This window comes from Pipistrellus kuhlii, unplaced genomic scaffold (genome assembly GCF_014108245.1).
Source record: "Pipistrellus kuhlii isolate mPipKuh1 unplaced genomic scaffold, mPipKuh1.p scaffold_m20_p_5, whole genome shotgun sequence".
NCBI classification, from domain to species: domain Eukaryota; kingdom Metazoa; phylum Chordata; class Mammalia; order Chiroptera; family Vespertilionidae; genus Pipistrellus; species Pipistrellus kuhlii.
This window is the reverse complement of record NW_023425551.1, coordinates 18,480,168-18,499,005: the sequence shown is the minus strand read 5'-3', so window position 1 is coordinate 18,499,005 and position 18,838 is coordinate 18,480,168. Positions and strand designations below refer to the sequence as shown.

General features: G+C 38.1%; 1 non-coding gene across 1 annotated transcript; it reads left to right on the top strand.

Moving 5' to 3' along the window:
- The first annotated feature begins 7,307 nt into the window (after positions 1 to 7,307).
- LOC118706281 lies at positions 7,308 to 7,411 on the top strand. Its single transcript, XR_004983986.1, has one exon. It is a non-coding gene; the product is annotated as a U6 spliceosomal RNA (small nuclear RNA).
- Positions 7,412 to 18,838: the final 11,427 nt, after the last annotated feature.

The window sequence follows — 18,838 nt, the reverse complement described above, 5'->3', positions numbered from 1 at the left end:
AAAAACATTTTTAAAAGTTATTAGCAAACAAAGACCAGTTCATTGAAGATAGTTTTAAGACAGCATGACAATCTAGAAAAGGAGCAGCTACACCTTCTATAGCAGAAATCCAGTGGCTTAACAGAGAGACCATTCTCCACAGCATGTATGGACTGAAGAGAATTACAGGGCTACCTTCCAGATACTAGCAGGTCGGATTTTGCTGAATACTTTGAAGGTGAACAATGTCTGCAGAAACTAGCTTATTGAACAGACATTTCTCATCACATTATCCAGGAAAATTTTTTTACTTCAAGTGACAAGATTCCTGAATTTAAAATAAATCAAATCTTTAGAAAAATATATTGCAAAAGGAAATTATAGAATTTATAGAACTGTTACTTGGGGTTGAGAGGGAGCAAGTATCAAGTTATATTGAAAACCCTAAAAGAAAATTTCAGAATAACATTGAAAGTATTTTCCCTTTCCATTCAAATGTATGGCTATCTGAGGGACTCTATTTCTTGCTCAGCATGAGAACTTGACTTGAAGAGAAAAGAAATAACTTGGAGCTGAAGTTGCTTATACTCTCAAGATGGCACTGACAATAGACAGGTGAAGGCCTGAGGTGGGGTGGGGATCGGTGGAGGGGGACAAAAAGGGGAATATGGGGGACATATGTAATAGTCTCAACAATTCAAATAAAAATTTTTAAAGGATTAGTTACTTCTTCCAAGCAGGATAAAGCCTGAGCTACTGTCCAACTCTCACCTTAATTTCCTTTCATTTTAATTCCAGCTTTAAAAATTATAACAAAGTGGACAAATAAGTAATTCTTTATAGTACAGTATAAGGATAACCAAACCATTTGTTACTCTGGAATGCCTAGTATAAAAAGATGAGACTTGTATCAGGGAAATAGTTCCATTATACAGAAATATTTTTGTCCTATACAATTTTATATTTTCTCCTATACACATACATCCCGCTCACTATCACACCACCCTATTTCTTACAGCATGTATCACTATTTAAAATAAATGTGTTTTGAATAAATGGGTGAATTTATCCATTTTAAAAATATTTAAGCCCCTATCATTTAAAAATAATTATCTGTTTCTTAATCATAAAACTTTCTTAGCAGATGATAGCTCTAATTCAGGATCCAGAAAATATTGTCATCCTTTTGATTTCATGTATTGAAAATATAAATTATATATATAAAAGCCTAAGTGACTGGTCAACCTTTTTACTGTTCGGCCAGTAACTTTGTTGTGTACTGAACACCAGGAAACATGGAACACACTTATGAACCTTACAGGGAAGGGGAGAGGAGAGGGCAAGAAGAGATTAACCAGAGATCTAGAGGCCCAGCACAGATTTGTGCACAGGTGGGGTCCCTCAGCCTGGCTTGTAGGGATCGGGCTGCAACCAGCTCTCTGACATCCCCTGAGGGGTCCTGAATTGTGAGAGGGCACAGGCCTGGCCGAGGGACCCCACCAGTGCACGAATCTGTGCACCTGGCCTCTAGTTATGTAATGAAAGCCAATTATATCAGCCACATATTTTGATGAAGCCATAATAAATTACTAATTTTGAATCAAATATTTGAAAAGCCACATGTACCCAAGCAAGCAAAATGCCTCGGTAGCTCCCCTAGTTAGTCACTTTTGAATCTGAGCTCCCATAAAAATTCCAGGCACAGCACTAGATACTGGCAAAGGAGTCCTCATGCCGTGAGTTCCGGGGACTGAAGGAGCAGCAAGGCGGCCCTTTGGGGTGAGGATGTCCCGAGGTCAAATATGGAGTTCTATTCCATGTTTAAGAACTTAAAAGGTTTACACAAGATCCTGGCCCCCATTCACAAGTCATTCTGTGTCTTAGAGCTGTGGCCTTAACTAGAATGATTGCACCCTTCTCCCTATCAAAGACATAACTTTATTCCTTTACGTCTCAACTCTGCTCAGGACTCTTCTTCCCAGAGAAGTGATTCCTAAATGTCCACACCTCACTCCAGGGCAAAGATATTTGCTTATCCCTGTCAAGAGCATTGCCATGCTCTGAGGCTGCTGAGGGGGAGCCCGTCTGTTCCTCTCCCCTGACGGAGTCAGTATTTGTTCTCTCTACATTATTAAATTGCAGCCCTGAAAGTAAAGGTTCTGCAGTAAGTGTGCTCCCAGTAGTTATTGAGTCCAGACTGAAGTTTAATAAGTGATTGTGTCATTCTGCTGAAAAGCAGAACTCAGTTGACAAGGTCACCAGATCCTTTCCTGCCTTGGGTGTTTGCTTTTATTGGCCACCGCACACACAGCCCTGTGCCACCTCCAAAACCAGGAAGCACATGGTGTTTCCTGTCTCTCCTGCTACCTTGCAGGAAATGCCTGGCTTTGGCTCATCCAGGATGTATTGGCTGAAAATGCCAGCAGAAGAGACAGAGGAGGAGCTCCCACCACATCCAGACAGTGCGGGGACTTTGCCTGGCCAGGTGACTTCCTTCAAATCCTTCACTTCCTCCTGTGTTCCTATTCAAAGTTATATCTATACCTTAATAGCACACTCATAAATTTTACTAGTCCATTTAGATGTGAAGCCTAATATCAATAAATAGTAAATACTTTCACTTAAAATATTCATTTCTTTTTAAAATTCTTCCATATTAAATCATTACTGTCCTCCTAAAATAATGAATTATTTTACAACTATCAGAAAGATTATTTCCATTTTTTCTACTAGAGAACAGAAAGAAAACCAATAAATTTGGAGCTATAGAGAAAAGAGTAATATAACTAAACGTTAAATAAAATAGCTAATATTGATTGTACTTTTATTACTGTGTTAGTTCAGACCCTCCAAGAAGCAAGTGCCAAGATAGGATTAGATGGGAAAGACATGTGCTGAGACAAACACTTGTGAAGGATAAGGAGGCAGAGAGTTGGTGAGAACTTATCTTACTTAGATCTAAATAGATTTGTCTGAGTTTTGACAACTCTTTGTTTTACTTTTGGCTACTTAATTTTATTTTTTTATTAATAAAAAAATAACTAGCAAATTTGCCATAAAAATTCATCATAATCAGACATTGGCATATGAATTTGTTTTTATTATAATCATGTGACATTATAATAAAATGACCATTCCCAGACCATTCCCAATGTGACAAACCGGAGGATTTTCTCCTGTTGATGAAACTCTGCCATCAAGCCAGTGTAGGCATAAAATGATTAAAGCTGCAGTTACATGAATATAATGTTTATTACTATGTATGAACATGTAGGCATAAAAATGTCTCTGCTCTCAGGGCCCAAGTCTACAATTCCAGTGCTAAATGGGAACCTTAGGCATTCATATAAGCTTGGCAGAATAGTGAAGGGCAGGTGAGAGTAGTGAGAACATGGTTTTAAGGTTTTAATTTAAAATTTTCAATATTTAATTCTTCAATATTTTTCCTCACTTGAACATGGAGGCCATTCTGCAGGTTTAAACAAATATTCACATACTCATAATAGCAATTAAGAGAAAACATTTTAAACATGTTGGATTACATTAAGAATCTAAAAACAAACAAAATACCAATCACTACCTTGAATCTTATGAGTATTATTTCAGCCCTCAGGATCCCAAATGATATATAAATTTAAAGCAGAGGACTCACAGAAGCACAATAGAAAGGAACATTAGTTTAGGAGCAGCTGTACAGTAATGCCAGTTTTCATGAAAATGAAAAATAGCACATTCAATCAGAGCCTATAAGCTCCACTTCTCACCCCTGATTATCTCATGGCTAAACCAAAAGGTTCTCCCATGTTTTCTTCCCTTCGCATTTGGGCCCAATCCTGCAGTCCCAGATTAAAGGCAAAGAAAAGACATGAATCTCAGTCATGTTATCGGCTTTCTAAATCTAAATTCGAAACTCATATTCATTCAAAGTCAATGTGGACAGTATATCACGAGGGAGAGTGTTTTGTTCAAGGAACCCAAAGAAAGCAAACTAATTATAACTTGTATTTACATAGCACCTAACTTAGGAGAAGTTCAAAGCAAATGCACGTGTGAGAAATGTCAAACCCACCAGCCAAACAGGAAAGCCGTGGAGCTTCTTTTCCATTCCAAGTCATCCATATAAGGTGGGGTTTCCTTTTATGTTTAAGTTTAGACATCATCAGAAAAGTCAAACCACAGAGAATGATGAAGGTTGTGCTAAAATGTGGTTGATGTTTATGTCTTCTATGCCCAGCACAGCCCTTTGGTGGAAAGTCTGAATCAGCTCCTCAGAGAACTTTCCTTATTGTCTCAGAATTAGAAGCATTTATTGCTAAAAAATAAAATGAAGTAAAATAAAATAAATGTAGCACTCTTGATAAAGCCCTGCTTGATACCTAAATAGTCAAATAAATCATTAGTATGATCTTAAAGGCTGCTAATAAAAATTCTTTAAATCCTGAAACTGTCAATAGAATAATGAGTTAGAATCTATTCTTGTTTCTTTCTTATAAGGGACAATCCTAATATATAAAACCTTGGGTCCATCACATCCACAACGACCAGAGGGCTCGACCAACCAGAAGTCAGTCCTGCAGTCAATGCTGGGTTGCTGTGGTGAACCAGCACTGGCTACCACAGCTGCAGGCATGGTGACCCAGCACTGACCACTGAGGGAGTTGCTAATCGGCCTGAAGAGAGGCAGGAAAAGAGAAGCAGGGTTTGATCCATAGCCTCTGTGGCAGCTTTTGATCAGCACTTGCCTCTCTCTTTCTTTCTGGGCCTGGCCAGCAGCCAAATGTTCATTTTTCTCCAAGTCTCCACCGGAACTGCTAATCAGCCCCATCTTTCTGATCAGTCCCCGTTGATAGGCCCAGAGATGCTGACGGGCAAAAAAACCGACCAATCAGAACTAAATCTGTATAAAGTATGAGGAGCCAATGGCTGCCTAGAAGGTGGAGCTTTTGATGCTGACTGGTATAGAAACTGACCAATCAGAACCAAATTGGCAGGCAGAGCCGGCAAATGGGGGTGAGAACAGGCCAGAAGGGGAGGGCAGTTAGGAGTGAACAGGCAGGCAGAGGCAGTTAGGGCAAGATCAGGCTGGCAGGGGAGGGACATTGGGGACAAGATCAGGCCAGCAGGGGAGGGCAGTTGGGATCAACTAGGCTGGGAGAGGAGAGCAGTTGGGGGCTTTGTGATCAGAACATTGTGTTAACATATTGTTATCATAGACATACTAAATAAACTAATTCCTTTAGCCACTATTGGGCATAAGCTAAATGCATTGGAAATCCCTCTTTCTTGATACCGGAAAGCACAAAGAAGGAAGAATGAGCTACAGATTTTAAAAGCAGAATTCAGAAGGCTTACTAGTAATTATTGCAGGTAACTACAACTCAATGTCTAAGCAACTACCTATTCCACTAAACATTTTCTTTTACAGCAAAATAGAGTTAACTATATCTCAACCTATAGTACATTAATCTGGAAGTGAAAAATCATAAATGCCTAATGATATCCACTGGAAGTCTAATTGATCTTTCCAGAAAGTAAACTCCAGATGTGTGCATAATTATTCTTCAAGTCAACCAAAAAAAAAAGATTAAAGCCACATCTGTCCAGATAAAGCAAACCATGTTTTAATGTCACTCTATAATAATAAGCAACATGACTAAGTATCCACATCTGTTATTCCTTTGTTTTTCTCCTTTATCAGCAAATAAAGAGAAAACATGAAAGAAGTTAATTAATCTTTAATCAAAAAAAAAAAAAATACCCCACCTTTTGCTTATTGATATTGGCAAACATATTGCTAAGCTCTAGATTCAAGAGAACTTATTAATATCTGAAGACCAAAATACAATAACAACATTCAAATGCTTTGTCTTAGCTGGTTTGGCTCAGTGGATAGAATGTCAACCTGTGGACTAAAGGGTCCCGGGTTTGATTTTGGTCAAGGGCATGTATCTCAGTTGCAGGTGTGCGAAGGATTGTGTGTGTCTCTCTCACACCAGGAGTGAGAAAAAAAAAAAAAAAAAAAAAGAATTCCTCACTACTTACATGCCTGCCTCCACCCCAATAGTCTCTTATTGCTTCAAAAAATAAAATAAAATTAGCTGCTGCTGCTTTGCTTAAAAAGAATATTATGGCTAGTTAAACTCTAAATTAATTCTCTTTATACTAAAAAGCAGAAAATATTCAATAGATTTTCTAAGTATATAATAAACAAAGTGGTACTTAGATTTTTATTTTTAACTGGTATTCATTATTTTGGTTTAGTTTATTAAATGTCTGTATTAAAAGGGAAATGTTCTGCATACCTTTGGCTGATTAATGACTCTCCTACAAAGAGGAGAGTCCTTCATCAAAGTCATGTGACAAATGAAAGTATAATGAGAAGCATGAAGGTTTTCTGACTTCTAACAATGTTCCATTCATCAGGTCAGACTCATTTTTTTATTAAGCATGAAAGAAAGCATGACAAATGTGGAATCCCTTCCAAACCAGCCTTCTCTACCTCCAAAATGTCTTTACCATAAAACCTGAAATATTTCCTCTTTTTACAGAACCAAGCAAGCACTAGTTTTATGAAAACCATAGCTGGGTGTGTATGTGTATATAACAGTATAAAAGCATTCATGCCTTCCTTATTAACACTACTTTCTATACATTTGAATTTCTCCATTTCATTTTATTGAGCCAGGTCCCTTTGCTTGAAAGGAAACAAGATAGCATTTGTGATGTGACTGGACAAGTCATTTCTTTAAAAACTGTAGCTATTTTCCATGGGTTGTTTGGATTTCACGACATGAAGTATTATTACCCACATCTTTTCTCTCAATCTAATTATAATGAAATACTCGGTATCACTTTTAAAAAATAGGAATAGATTTTTAGTCTTTTTATGATTATAAAAATATCTGTTAATACATGAAAATACAAATAAAATATATTTTTAAAACAGTAAAAATATGAAATCACCCATAATCCTCTACTTTGAAATACATTGGTAAATATATTTTCATATATTTAATGCACATATAGTTATATGAATTATTAAAAGAGGCCCCCAATTTTCAGTTAGTCAATAGAGCATGAATTTCTTGCATGACAATAGATATAAGCATAATTATCTTAATGGTCCACTAGTAACCTATTATGTGGACATAGCAACATATATTATTTTATAATTTTATACCAATGAAGTTTAGAACATTTCAGGTCACATACCTAGGTTGCAGGTTCAATCCCTGGTCAGAGCACATATGGGAGGCAACTGGTCAATGTTTCACTCACATCAATGTTTCTCCCTCTCTCTCTCTCTAAAAATCAGTAAAAACATATTCATGCTCACTTTGGTAGTACATATACTAAAATGGGAACTATACAGAGATTAGCATGGCCCCTGTGCAAGGATGACACACAAATTCATGAAGCCTTCCATATTTTTTATGCTAAATGAAATAAGCCAGAAGAAGAAAGATAAATATCACATGATCTCACTCATTTGTGGAATATCATGAACAATATAAACTGATGAACAAAAATAGATCCAGAGACAGCCTCGGAGGGAAGGTGTGTGTGTGAGTGTGTGTGTGTGTGGGGGGGGAATATTATAAATCAACCAAAGAACTTGTATGAATGCATCTAAGCATAACCAAGGGACACAGACAGTAGTGGGGATGGGGTGGCGGGGGAGGGGCCAGAGCTGGCTGGGGAGAGGTCAATGGGGGAAAAAGGAGATATATGTAATAATTTCAACAATAAAAAATTTTAAAAGTACAAAAAAATGATAAATGAAAAAAAAATTTAAAAACACACAAACATATCATCGGGTGAAGATTTAAAAAGTTTAACTTTAGACCTCTAACAAACTCAATTTAAATAATGAAATAGAATAGAATGGAATGGGGAGTCAGCTTACTCCTTTAGAAAGAATTTACCATAAAGAGACAAATGAAGTTTGAGGAAGTCCTCAAAAGGGGAACATTTTTCATTAAAATCTTAATTTCTTTTAAAATATTAAAAGGAAACTTTAATATTGGAAACAACTAATTTACTAGGCTACTCCCTTAATTAAGTTTATAAGGAGATATTTTTTAAAATTCTTGAATTACCTAATAGATTTACAACCAGGATCACTTATCCTTGCTGAGTTATAAGGACTCAATTATCTTTCTCTTTTCCACCAGTTACTATGAATTAAAAACCTATAGTGTTTTTACATTATCCTTTCTCCTATCAAAAATACCACAGAACACTCTAACAAGCACATCTGAGAAATACTATAAAAAGAGCTAGATAACAGCAACTGGCATAGTTGAGGGATTGTGTGAGTGTGTGTGTTTTCTCCGTAGGCTCCAGAGTATTACTCTGTGCTAATGATTTCTGATTTTATTTTTAAGTTTTTGTTCATTTGTTTGTTTTGTTTTTACTTGTGGCAAGGCAAACTAAACTTATACTATTACTTTACGCACCAGCATATTAGAGCACTTTTTACTTGGTTCCATATCTGGAAAGAAAAACTGACCTAAGACCTTTTGCACTATCTAAAACTCTCCAGAACCTGTAAGAAAACAGGAAAACACACACAAACACACAAACACACACACACACACACACATTTACACACATCAGCACCATAATGAGACCACATAGGCTACAAGATGGAAATAACAGGCTTGGGTGAGTCCTGATGAACTGTACTTGTGATAGAAATATCCAAAAACATGGCCCTCCAAAGAAAGCCTCATGAACAGCATTTAACCTGTATGTCAGCTAGCATGTTTTCTCAGCAACAAGTGATAAAAGCTGAGCTTCCTGTCACCTGTACTATATTTTTTTCTACTGCAGGTTTTTAACAGAGGATTAACTATGAACTCTTAACTAAAATTAATAGCATTAACCTATTACTGTATTTTCTGGCATATAAGACGAAAAAAAGTCAACCGAAAATCGGGAGTCGTCTTATACGCCGAGTATATCCCGAAAAACGTCTTGATATGCTGCTAAACGAATTTTCCAACTCGATCCCGCACCAATCACTGCAAGGCTGCTCGGACCGCCTCTCTAACTCAGCCAATCCAAGCAGGCTTTTTATGCATGCAAATTATACATGTTCTGTACCCGAAGCTACACTGTGTTCTAGTAAAAAGCCTGCTCAGATTGGCCAGAGTCAGAGAGGTGGTCTATTAAAAAAAGAACTGGTGTTGCCTCGGAAGTGGGGGGTAGTTTTATACAGCGAATATAGACCAAAACCTATGTTTTAACTGTAAAATTAGGGGGTCGTCTTATACGCCAGAAAATACAGTAACTATCAGACTGGCCACATCTATATTACCAACCAAGTCACCTATAGACTCATCTCCTGTTCGCTGTGCAAGAATGGCAGTTCTGTTGTCTCCACCTCCTTTGTGAGCAGTTAATAAAAACCAGTGTTACCAAGCAGTATGTAGTTGGCCCATACGTGAGGATGGAATCGAAGTCTAACTAGAAGGGTTATTTCCTGGTTATTTGGTCTAGAGAAAGTAGTCTGTTTTGTACACTCTCTCAATTGCCAGACTGCTTCTTTGTTTTGGGTGGGTGGATCTGTCAGTTTTCGGCCTGGAATCCTCTTTCACTGATTTCGCACAAGTGGATGCTGCTGGCCATTTGGTTCTTCTCTACCTATCCCAAAGGAGCCCCAGGTGTCCCTCCCTGTCATAGGGCTGGGCTTTATTTCCTTCAAAATGCCCATCACCAACAGAAATATAAATATATATATATAATTTTGATTACTGGCTATTTCTCCCCAGGAGATTGTTTGAAACAAACCTTGTCTATCTTGTGACCAACTATAGTCCCAGGACCAAAAGAAAGGTTGGCCTATCAAGGCTTTGAATTATTATTCAAAGAATTAGCCATAACAGCCAAAGGAATAAACTGTTAGGAATATCTTATACTCTCATGTGTCAAATGCCGTCAAAATTAATCTACAACGAAAAAGCTGTGGTCAGGTAGAGTAACTTGTTTAAAATTAAAACCTAGACATTCATAAAATCTGCTGCGTTAGCTCAATTTGGATTAGAATAAGTTTATTCCTATTTTATTGTTCCTTTTCATCTATTTCTCATAGGAGGAAAAGAGTGCCTCAACCACAACTATTAAAACTTGACCCTGTGGTTCTTATCCCTCAGGCTACACCAGGAAAAAAATATACCAATTAAAAATGCTAGAGATGTTCCTATTCTTTCAAAATAGTACTTACTGATTTCCAAATGGACTTTCAAATGAAATTTAAAATAACCTGGGTTTCCTCTTGACTCCCTCATCATTTTGAGGTTTTCCTCAACTTTCATATGGAGCACACCTACAATTACTGTTTTAACATTCTTTTGTCTGCTAGTTTCATCTAATTGCTGGGTGATTTTCTGGATCTGTTTTTTCTTTTCATCTGATTATAATCACATTTTCTGCTTCTTTGCATGCCTGCTTAGTTTTGTGTTTGATGTCATCTTTATGAATTTTATATTGTTCTTTGCTGGGTTCTATTGTATTCCTTTAAATAGCATTGGATTTTTTCCTGATATGCAGTTAAGTTCATTGGAATCAGGCAAATCATTTTGTGGCTTGTTTATAAGTCTTACTGGGGTGCATGTCAATATCAGCCTTTTGCACACAGCCAATTTACCCCTACAACTAAGGTGAAACTCTTCTGAGCATATTACACCGTGCCCTGTGTATTACAAATTATTTCCACTTGGATAGTGAAAACAAGCACAGCCAGTTTGAGCTCTGAGAACTTATTTGGCCTATTCTCTGTGATGTGTTCCCACCCTTTACCCCCATTTCAGTTAGCTTTACAGAGATCAGTATTTAACCAAAGATTTGTGGGAGATCTCTGCAGATCTCCAGAGCTCTGTCCTTATTCTGCCATCTCCTCACTGGCCCACTATTCTACAAATTCTAGCTGACTTGGCCTTTGAGCACTTAAACTTCTTTCTCCTCAATTTAGCAAGCCCCCTGGTCTCTGATTGCACTCTCCCTAAGCTAAGCAGTAAAGTATGCAATTGGAGACCTCATTTTTTTTTTCTTTAGGGGATCACAATCCTGTTATCTTTTGTCTGCTGTTTTATTAGTATACTAGAGACCTGATGCATGAAATTCATGCAAGGGGCTTGGCCCTCTCAGCAGCGGAGGCTTACCTCAGCCTTCACAGCCCCAGCTTCATCTGGGAGATTGTCTGGTCTAATTAGCATATTATGCTTTTATTATTATAGACTAGAGACCCAGTGCACAAAATTCACGCAGGTGGGGGGATCCCTTAGCCCAGCCTGCAACGACACAAGTGTTTCATGCCCAGCCTGGCCAGAGGCCCTCATGTTTGGGCATGGAATGCTTGCCTCATCCCCGCAGTGACAAAGCAATCATTCCACCAGGCCACTCATCCCAGGACTGGGAGACTCTGGCAGGACTTAGAAGACTGGGAGCTGCCATTTTGTGGCTATGGGCATAGCCATATTTGTGGCAGAGGAACGGTCAATATTCCCTTTTTATTATATAGGGTGGCCTGGTTTTCTATTTGCTTCTGATGGAATATCCCTCCATCTTAGATGGGAGGAAAGGGACACATAAAAAGCATTAAAATCGTGTTCAAAAACTTTGTATTGGCATTGACTCCATTTCACTGGTGAAATGCAGGAATAGTAAAAGGCACAATATTTGAAGTCCAGGAAAGAGAAATACATTGAGAAACAAGAAACAATGGTATGCTTTTTAAATCATCCCTTCAAACATCCTAGCATCTAGAAAAAAACATATCTGGGTGTGCTGGATCTAATTTTAGTTGTTTAAGGGAATGAGGATATTTCCTAGAACTCTTTTTTCTCTTTAGTCAAATGACACTTTTCCAAACTTTGAATCCCTACTAAATTAGGGCAATCATTTTTAATCAGGAAAAACAATTATTTCAGAGACTTAAAATGATAAATCCTGTCCTGACCTGATTTTATTTTCTAGAAGGAGAAGAAGTTTTCTAGGAAGTCACTTTTGTTCCATCTTCCTCACAGAATCAATTAACTGTTCCACAATGACAAAAGAAATGTCATTAACATAATATTTCTATGTCCTCTCTAGTCTGCAGTGTTCCTCTCATATTAAAATTGCTTTCTAAAAGCATTGCATAATTTGTGCCTCTTTCAACAAGACTGGAAATTTCATACTTGTGAATTACCCAAATTTACACCCCAGAGACTCTTAAGTGCCTACATATCCCCAAAGAGTCATTGAACTCACCAGCATTTGCTTCTAGTAACTCATTCTTCTTGCCAAGCCCTTGATGTACTCATCACTCTGCTGATCCACCTCTATATTTGTTCCAAGATGAGAGATGCTTTGAGAGGTACTCAGCTCTATAAGTCTGTTGGCAAAAATAGTGCCATACTGATGGTTTAGCAGTAACCAATGTGGGATAGCACTTAACCTTGTGGCCTCATTGTTACTTTTCAGTATGGTTTTAAATGTGCCAGAGCATTTCATTTTTTCCCACAAAAATCCCACATGCATAAGATGGCCAATAATCTTTGTCCCTCTTCAATTGTAACCAATCTATATATATATAGAGAGAGATTTTATATATATATAAAAGCCTAATATGCTAAATGTCCGACCATTCCATCAACTGTTTGGTCGATTGACTGCTCAGTAGCTACAATGTGCACTGACCACCAGGGGCAGACACTCTGACCAGTAGGTTAGCTTCCTGCTGGGGTCCAGCTGATCGGGTTTGGGGAAGATGGGCTGGACACACTCTGGAGCCAACCTCCCACAGTCCCTCTCCAGCCTTTAAAATATTTCTAATTAATTTCCTTTCAATGTGCATGAATTCATGCACTGGGCCTCTAGTAGAAAAATAAAAACAAAAGAATTCTTGTCTCTCAAAAATAAAAATTAGATGTGAACACAGAAAAATTGTATGGATTACCAAAAATTAAGCTCAGCATAATGGAAATTCTAAACCACAATTTTTGTAAGGAAATTGAGTAGTATAACCTTAATTGTTTTATACAAGTAAATATAATTCAAGTCTGCTTCAATAAGTGATGAAAGCAATTAACAAAGAAATATGCATCAATAAAATAGTTTCCTTTAAAAGATGAGTTAAATACAACCACCCAGCACTCCTCAAATTCACAAGTTTTCTTATAATTTTATGTAAATGATTACATTCATTATCAAATTATTTCTTCAAAGTGAGTGTCAATGTAAACTAAAATCAAAGTGATGTATCTTAAATTATGAAATATGAATTAGTAGTAATCTTACTAATAGGTGAAGTGCACTTAAAATACTTTAAAGAGTGGTGAAATAATTTATTTGCTTAAATTGTGTAAAGCAGTTGCTCTCTGTTTCATCAGAATAGAGGAACCAAGTAGAAGGTTCATAGGGCAAACATGTTTGCATTGTTGGGCCATTTTATTGACCTACTGTAAAGTGATTGGATTTTAAAATCAGACAGTCTTTGGTTTCATTACTGATATTATTTTGCTGAAAATGATGTTTGGCATGTAATTAGAGCTCAGTAAATATATGTACATAGAGTAAAACAATGAATTGGGCAATTAACAAACCATGTCTTTTCCATAAAATTGAGGCAATATTAATTAATTCTCAGACTAAACATGAGAATAAAATTGTTGATGAGTGCCTCTGCCATGGTGTATGCTTTCTGGTAGCACCAGCATCTGATAAAAAATACTTCACTCCTTGTGAAGGCCCATTTCCCTTAGCCTTTGTATTCCTTCCTCTCCATCTGCCATTTCCATATCACTCAGAGGATTTCTCTAGGTAGGGTCTAAGATCCTCTCAAGCAGCAAGTTTGTTCCATTGCCTGAGATGTTGCCAGAGTGTTGAATCCTATGCTCCAAGAGAGCACCCCAAGTCAGTAAGATTTTTTATTTATTTGTTTACAGTCTAACTTCTGGGCTTCTTAGATTAAGCCTTGTCAAAATCCAATCACAACTGTACTCCCTGAGCTCCTATTAGTACATGTTAAGTAATTCTTGCCACTCCATAGGTGCATTATTTCTTTCTCTCTTATCAGGCCCAGCACTTACCCAGTAGGGTTGCATTAGAATTTAACCTCAGTTACCAGCTTGATAACCCGGAGAGAGGGTGGATGCATTCCTGAAGGGAACACTTGTTGCTATGGGAGAAAGGCTTTTGCATCGTCTTCCAACAATGAGAAGTGATAATTCTTGATGTGGAGAAAGGAGCCATCTCTGTAAATTCTGAGCATTCTGAAGACCTGTGGACCCCAAATTGCCAGGGACATTATCCCAGATGTCTCCATTCCCTGTCACAGGTCCCAGGACCTGCTTTGACTGAGCATTTAAGCACCTCTGAGGCTCTGTGACTTTCCAAATTCTTCTGTCTACTCCTTGACTGGGTATGGTCCTCCACTATAGAAGACAATGTCTTATTTGTACGTTGCCCCAAAGCCCCTCTGATGCTCAGTCATTGGCCGGGAGCAGCCTGCTGGATCTGGCCTAACCATTCACAGGAACAGTCACTGAAGGTGACCCCCATGCTCCCTATAGCTTGTGTTCTCAAAGGAGCTCAGAGCAGTGCATGTCTGTGGCCGCCCACACTTGGTGTGTTTGAACACATTGAGAAATCCACATTGAGGATCTTCAGTCCTCTTGGGGACTTTGAGAATAAATTGATGAGCATATAGAAAATTAATTGTGATAAAGACAATAAGGAAAATGAAAAGCTGTACAAGAAAGAAATATGATCCTGATTCACTATGGTTCACTATGGTGAATTATAGCTGAATAATTATAAGAAGATAATTTAGCCAAGAAAAATGTACCAAATGGATTTAATCGGAAACTACATTGGAAGGATGGGAATGTGAAAACAGAGAAGTGGGGAACAGGAGAGACCAAAATTCATATTTTCCATGTAAAATGTCACTAGACAATTTCTAGAAATTAATAATTAAGAACTAACTGTAAAAGCAGCTACCTTAAAATATTAAGATGAATAATAGCAGCAACAACTGAAATGACTGAGTGGTATCACTCGGAAGCAGAAATCTATGGTGAAAAGAGCTTTCGCAGAGGACTGATCTTTTCCTTTATTTTTCTCTGCTCTTTTCCCTTTTACACTGAAGCCTATGATATTACTTCCCTTTTTAAAACTCTCTCATGTTTACCTTTGGTTAAAATATTTAAATTAAATTTTAAAAGGAAATAAGAGACTTCCAATACTTAATTGTAAATTCTAATGAATGATTCAAGCATTTCTCAGATATTCTGCCATTGAAAAGTACATTAATATTTATGTTGTATACATAGCTCATTCATTAATGCTTTTACTCTAATTTTGTATTCCACTAGAAGTATTTTAGAATGCAAACTTTAAAATAATCATCTCATGATGTTAAGGGATTTTTTTTTAAATGTTTTTCAGTCAGGCAGTGGGGAGTTTTATGGGATTTTTAGCTCATTTTCTGATAATACACACTTGGCTTAAGATCCACATGTGTCAGCTGTTATCAGCTGCCCGTGTGCGTCACTGAGTTCACTTTGTGGTATTATCTGAGGCCAAAGGAAACACAGAGGAAATCATCACAGCAGCTCCACACATTTTAATCAATTTCATAAAAAGTCTGCTCCCTCACTGGTATTTTTTTTCCACACAGCAAGCCTATTAGAGCAAAATTTTAAGTGCAAAACAAAATAAAATTTATATGAATTCTGATAGCTGCTAATTCAGCCTTAAAAAGAGAATTTGTATGACGTCAATAATTCTGAAAAATCCTCTAGTTCCAAAATTTTCATTGACCTTTTCCACAATAGTGTCACACTTTAATTTACAGCCATTTCCAGTCTTTCCCTCTTTCTTTCACACCTGATCAGGAAAGCTTCATTGTCCAGAAGCCAAATTAAGGCCCTCTCAAAACATACACACACACACACACACACACACACACATGTTTTTCAAAACTCAGTTTTAAATGGAAATGATAAGCAATATTATCATTATATATGCCATGTATAAATTTCTCTATAACATGAGATGCTAGAATTATTCCATTTATTTTTTATTTTAAACTAGAGGCCTGGTGCACAAAATTCGTGCAGGGGGAGAGGGGTTGTACCTCAGCCCAGCCTGCAGCCTCTCCAATCTGGGACCCCTCAACGGACCTTCATTTTTTTCCTCCAGAAGTGTGGTGGAAAAACCCTAGATCACCTTCTTGGATTCTTATAACCCAAACTACCAAGAACACTGCAAGCAGCCATCCCCACCATGGGCCTGGGGATGGGGGAATGCAGGGACCCTGGTCACCCCTAACTGCTCTCCCCTGCTGGTCTGGTCTCCCTACAGGGAGCTTAGCCAATGAACTGTCAGAAAAGGTATTTACTCTCAAATTGGTTTGGCTCAGTGGATAGACCCTGGGCCTGCAGACTGAAGGTTCCCAGATTTGATTCCTGTTAAAGGCATGTACCTTGGTTGGAGGCACATCCCCAGTGGAGAGTGTGCAGGAGGCAGCTAATCAATGTTTCTTTTTCATTGATATTTCTGACTGTCTATCCCTCTCCCTCTTCTCTGTAAAAAAATAAATAAAATAAAAAAATTAAAAAAAATATATATATATATATCTTTTAAAAGGTATATTCTCTGCAGCTCATGCAGTCCTTGGGTTGTGTCCACTGGGCCAGGGGCATGTCCCTGCCACCCAGTGGTGGCCGTCGGGGTCTCCACACACCCCAGAGGCCAGCAGCCATACCCCTGTGGATGGTGCTGGGCTCGGGCATGGACACAAACTGCTGCTTCGTGCGCACGTCTTTGCAAGAGGCTGGGGAAGGCCAGCAGCCAGCCTCACCATGGGCCTCAGGCCGGGGGCATGCAGGGACCCTGGTCACCCCTAACTGCCCTACCCTGCTGGTCTAGTCTCCCTAACTATCCTTCCCTGCAGGCCTGGGTCCCCCCTCCCCCAACTGTCCTCCCCTGCTGGCCATCTTGTGGTGGCCATTTGTGTCCACATGGGGAAGTCATCTTTGACCACATGAGGGCAGCCATCTTGTGTGTTGGAGTGATAGTCAATTTTCATATTACCCTTTTATTATATAGGATTGATCCTGGATCTGAGTCCTCACCCACCTGAGTAAGGAAGCAGCTGATCAATATCAGTCATTGGTAATTTTTCCCTTTTAAGGGGCTGAACAAAGACCTCGGGGCTGACAAGGTAAGAGGAAATGGGGAGGACCCAGGCTCTTATTCCATGGTGGTTGCCATCTTATTGTCTTTCTTTGAGCAAGCGTTTGCCACAGCATGCTTCTCCTTCCTCATAATCAGGCAGTGCTGATGAGGAGTCTAGAGAAGGCAAGGCGGTCCCTTCCCGGGCCTTTCAAGGGGCATTACCCCAGGAACAGGAACACTGATGCTGCCCACACGGCAGCAATGGGACCAGTCAGCTCCCATTTGTTTTCCTTTTTTTTTTTTTCCTTTTTTTTTTTTGTGGAGGATAAGTCTGCTCCACTAGAGCAGGGAAGAGGTGGGGCATGGAGGAAACTGCTCCATTAAATTATTAATACCTTGTCCTGTCACAGTTATTAAATGTTTCGGTTGCTTGTCCAATTTTCCTTACAGTAATAAAGAGTGCGTGTATGAATACTTATTGCTTGAAATAATTACAGTAATCCCTTGCCAACCATGCTCATGAATAGTTCTGGGACTGTCAAAATGGTTGGCAAAACTTTTTCATATAAAATAAAAGCTTGGACAGAAAAAAAAAAGTTTAAATGGCTAAATATATATAATATTCAAAGGCAGAATAAAATAATGTATTCTCCAAAAAAAAATCATATTTATTATTAAAAACATGTTCAGGTGGGATATCTTCATGAGCTTCTTCTTTTTAAAAAAATATTTTATTGATTTTTTACAGAGAGTAAGAGAGAAGGATAGAGAGTTAGAAACATTGATGAGAGAGAATCATAGATCAGCTGCCTCTTGCACACCTCCTGCTGGGGACGTGCCTGCAACCAAGGTACATGCCCTTGCCCAGAATAGAACCTGGGACCTTTCAGTCTGCAGGCCAACGCTCTGTCCACTGAGCCAAACCGGTTTCGGCCATGAGCTTCTTTCAGTTGTTTTAGAACAGTGGTTCTCAACCTTCCTAATGCTGTAACCCTTTAATAGAATTCCTCATGTTGTGGTGAGCCCAACCATAAAATTATTTTCATTGCTACTTCATAACTGTAATTTTGCTACTGTTATGAATTGTAATGTAAATATCTGTGTTTTCCGATGGTTTTAGACGACCCTGATAGTGGTTCTCAACCTGTGGGTTGTGACTTTTTATGTTATCAAGATGATTAAGAAGTATTATTTTCCCAGATTAGTCTTCCATACATTTCTTGAAAGGATAAAATTTTAAAGAGCTTTCCTCACGGCTCTTTTCTCAATAGACCTACCTGTCTGAAAGAGAAAAGAGGATTTAGCATTATTTTTCTGTATAAAGATCATTGAAGCACCTGTTAAAATTCCAGTTTTTGGCTGCAATCCCTGATGATTTTGAGTCAATGGGTCTGGGGCAGTACCCAGAAATTAGTATTTTGTAGATCTACAAAGCTTAATAAGTGATTTTGATATCCAGATTTGGGAACATGGGTAAAGGACAGAACTAAAACTTACATATGTAAAAGATTTCAGATATTAAAAATTTGTTATAAAAATTCAAATCACTATAAGTATACCCTAGAGTTTTAAAAACTATAGTTGGCAAGATGTTACTATAATTTTATGAGATATAATTTTATATAGAGAGTCCTCTGCTTTCTGTTAGAGAGGTAAAATATGTTAACAAAATTTACCATTTTAAGCACCC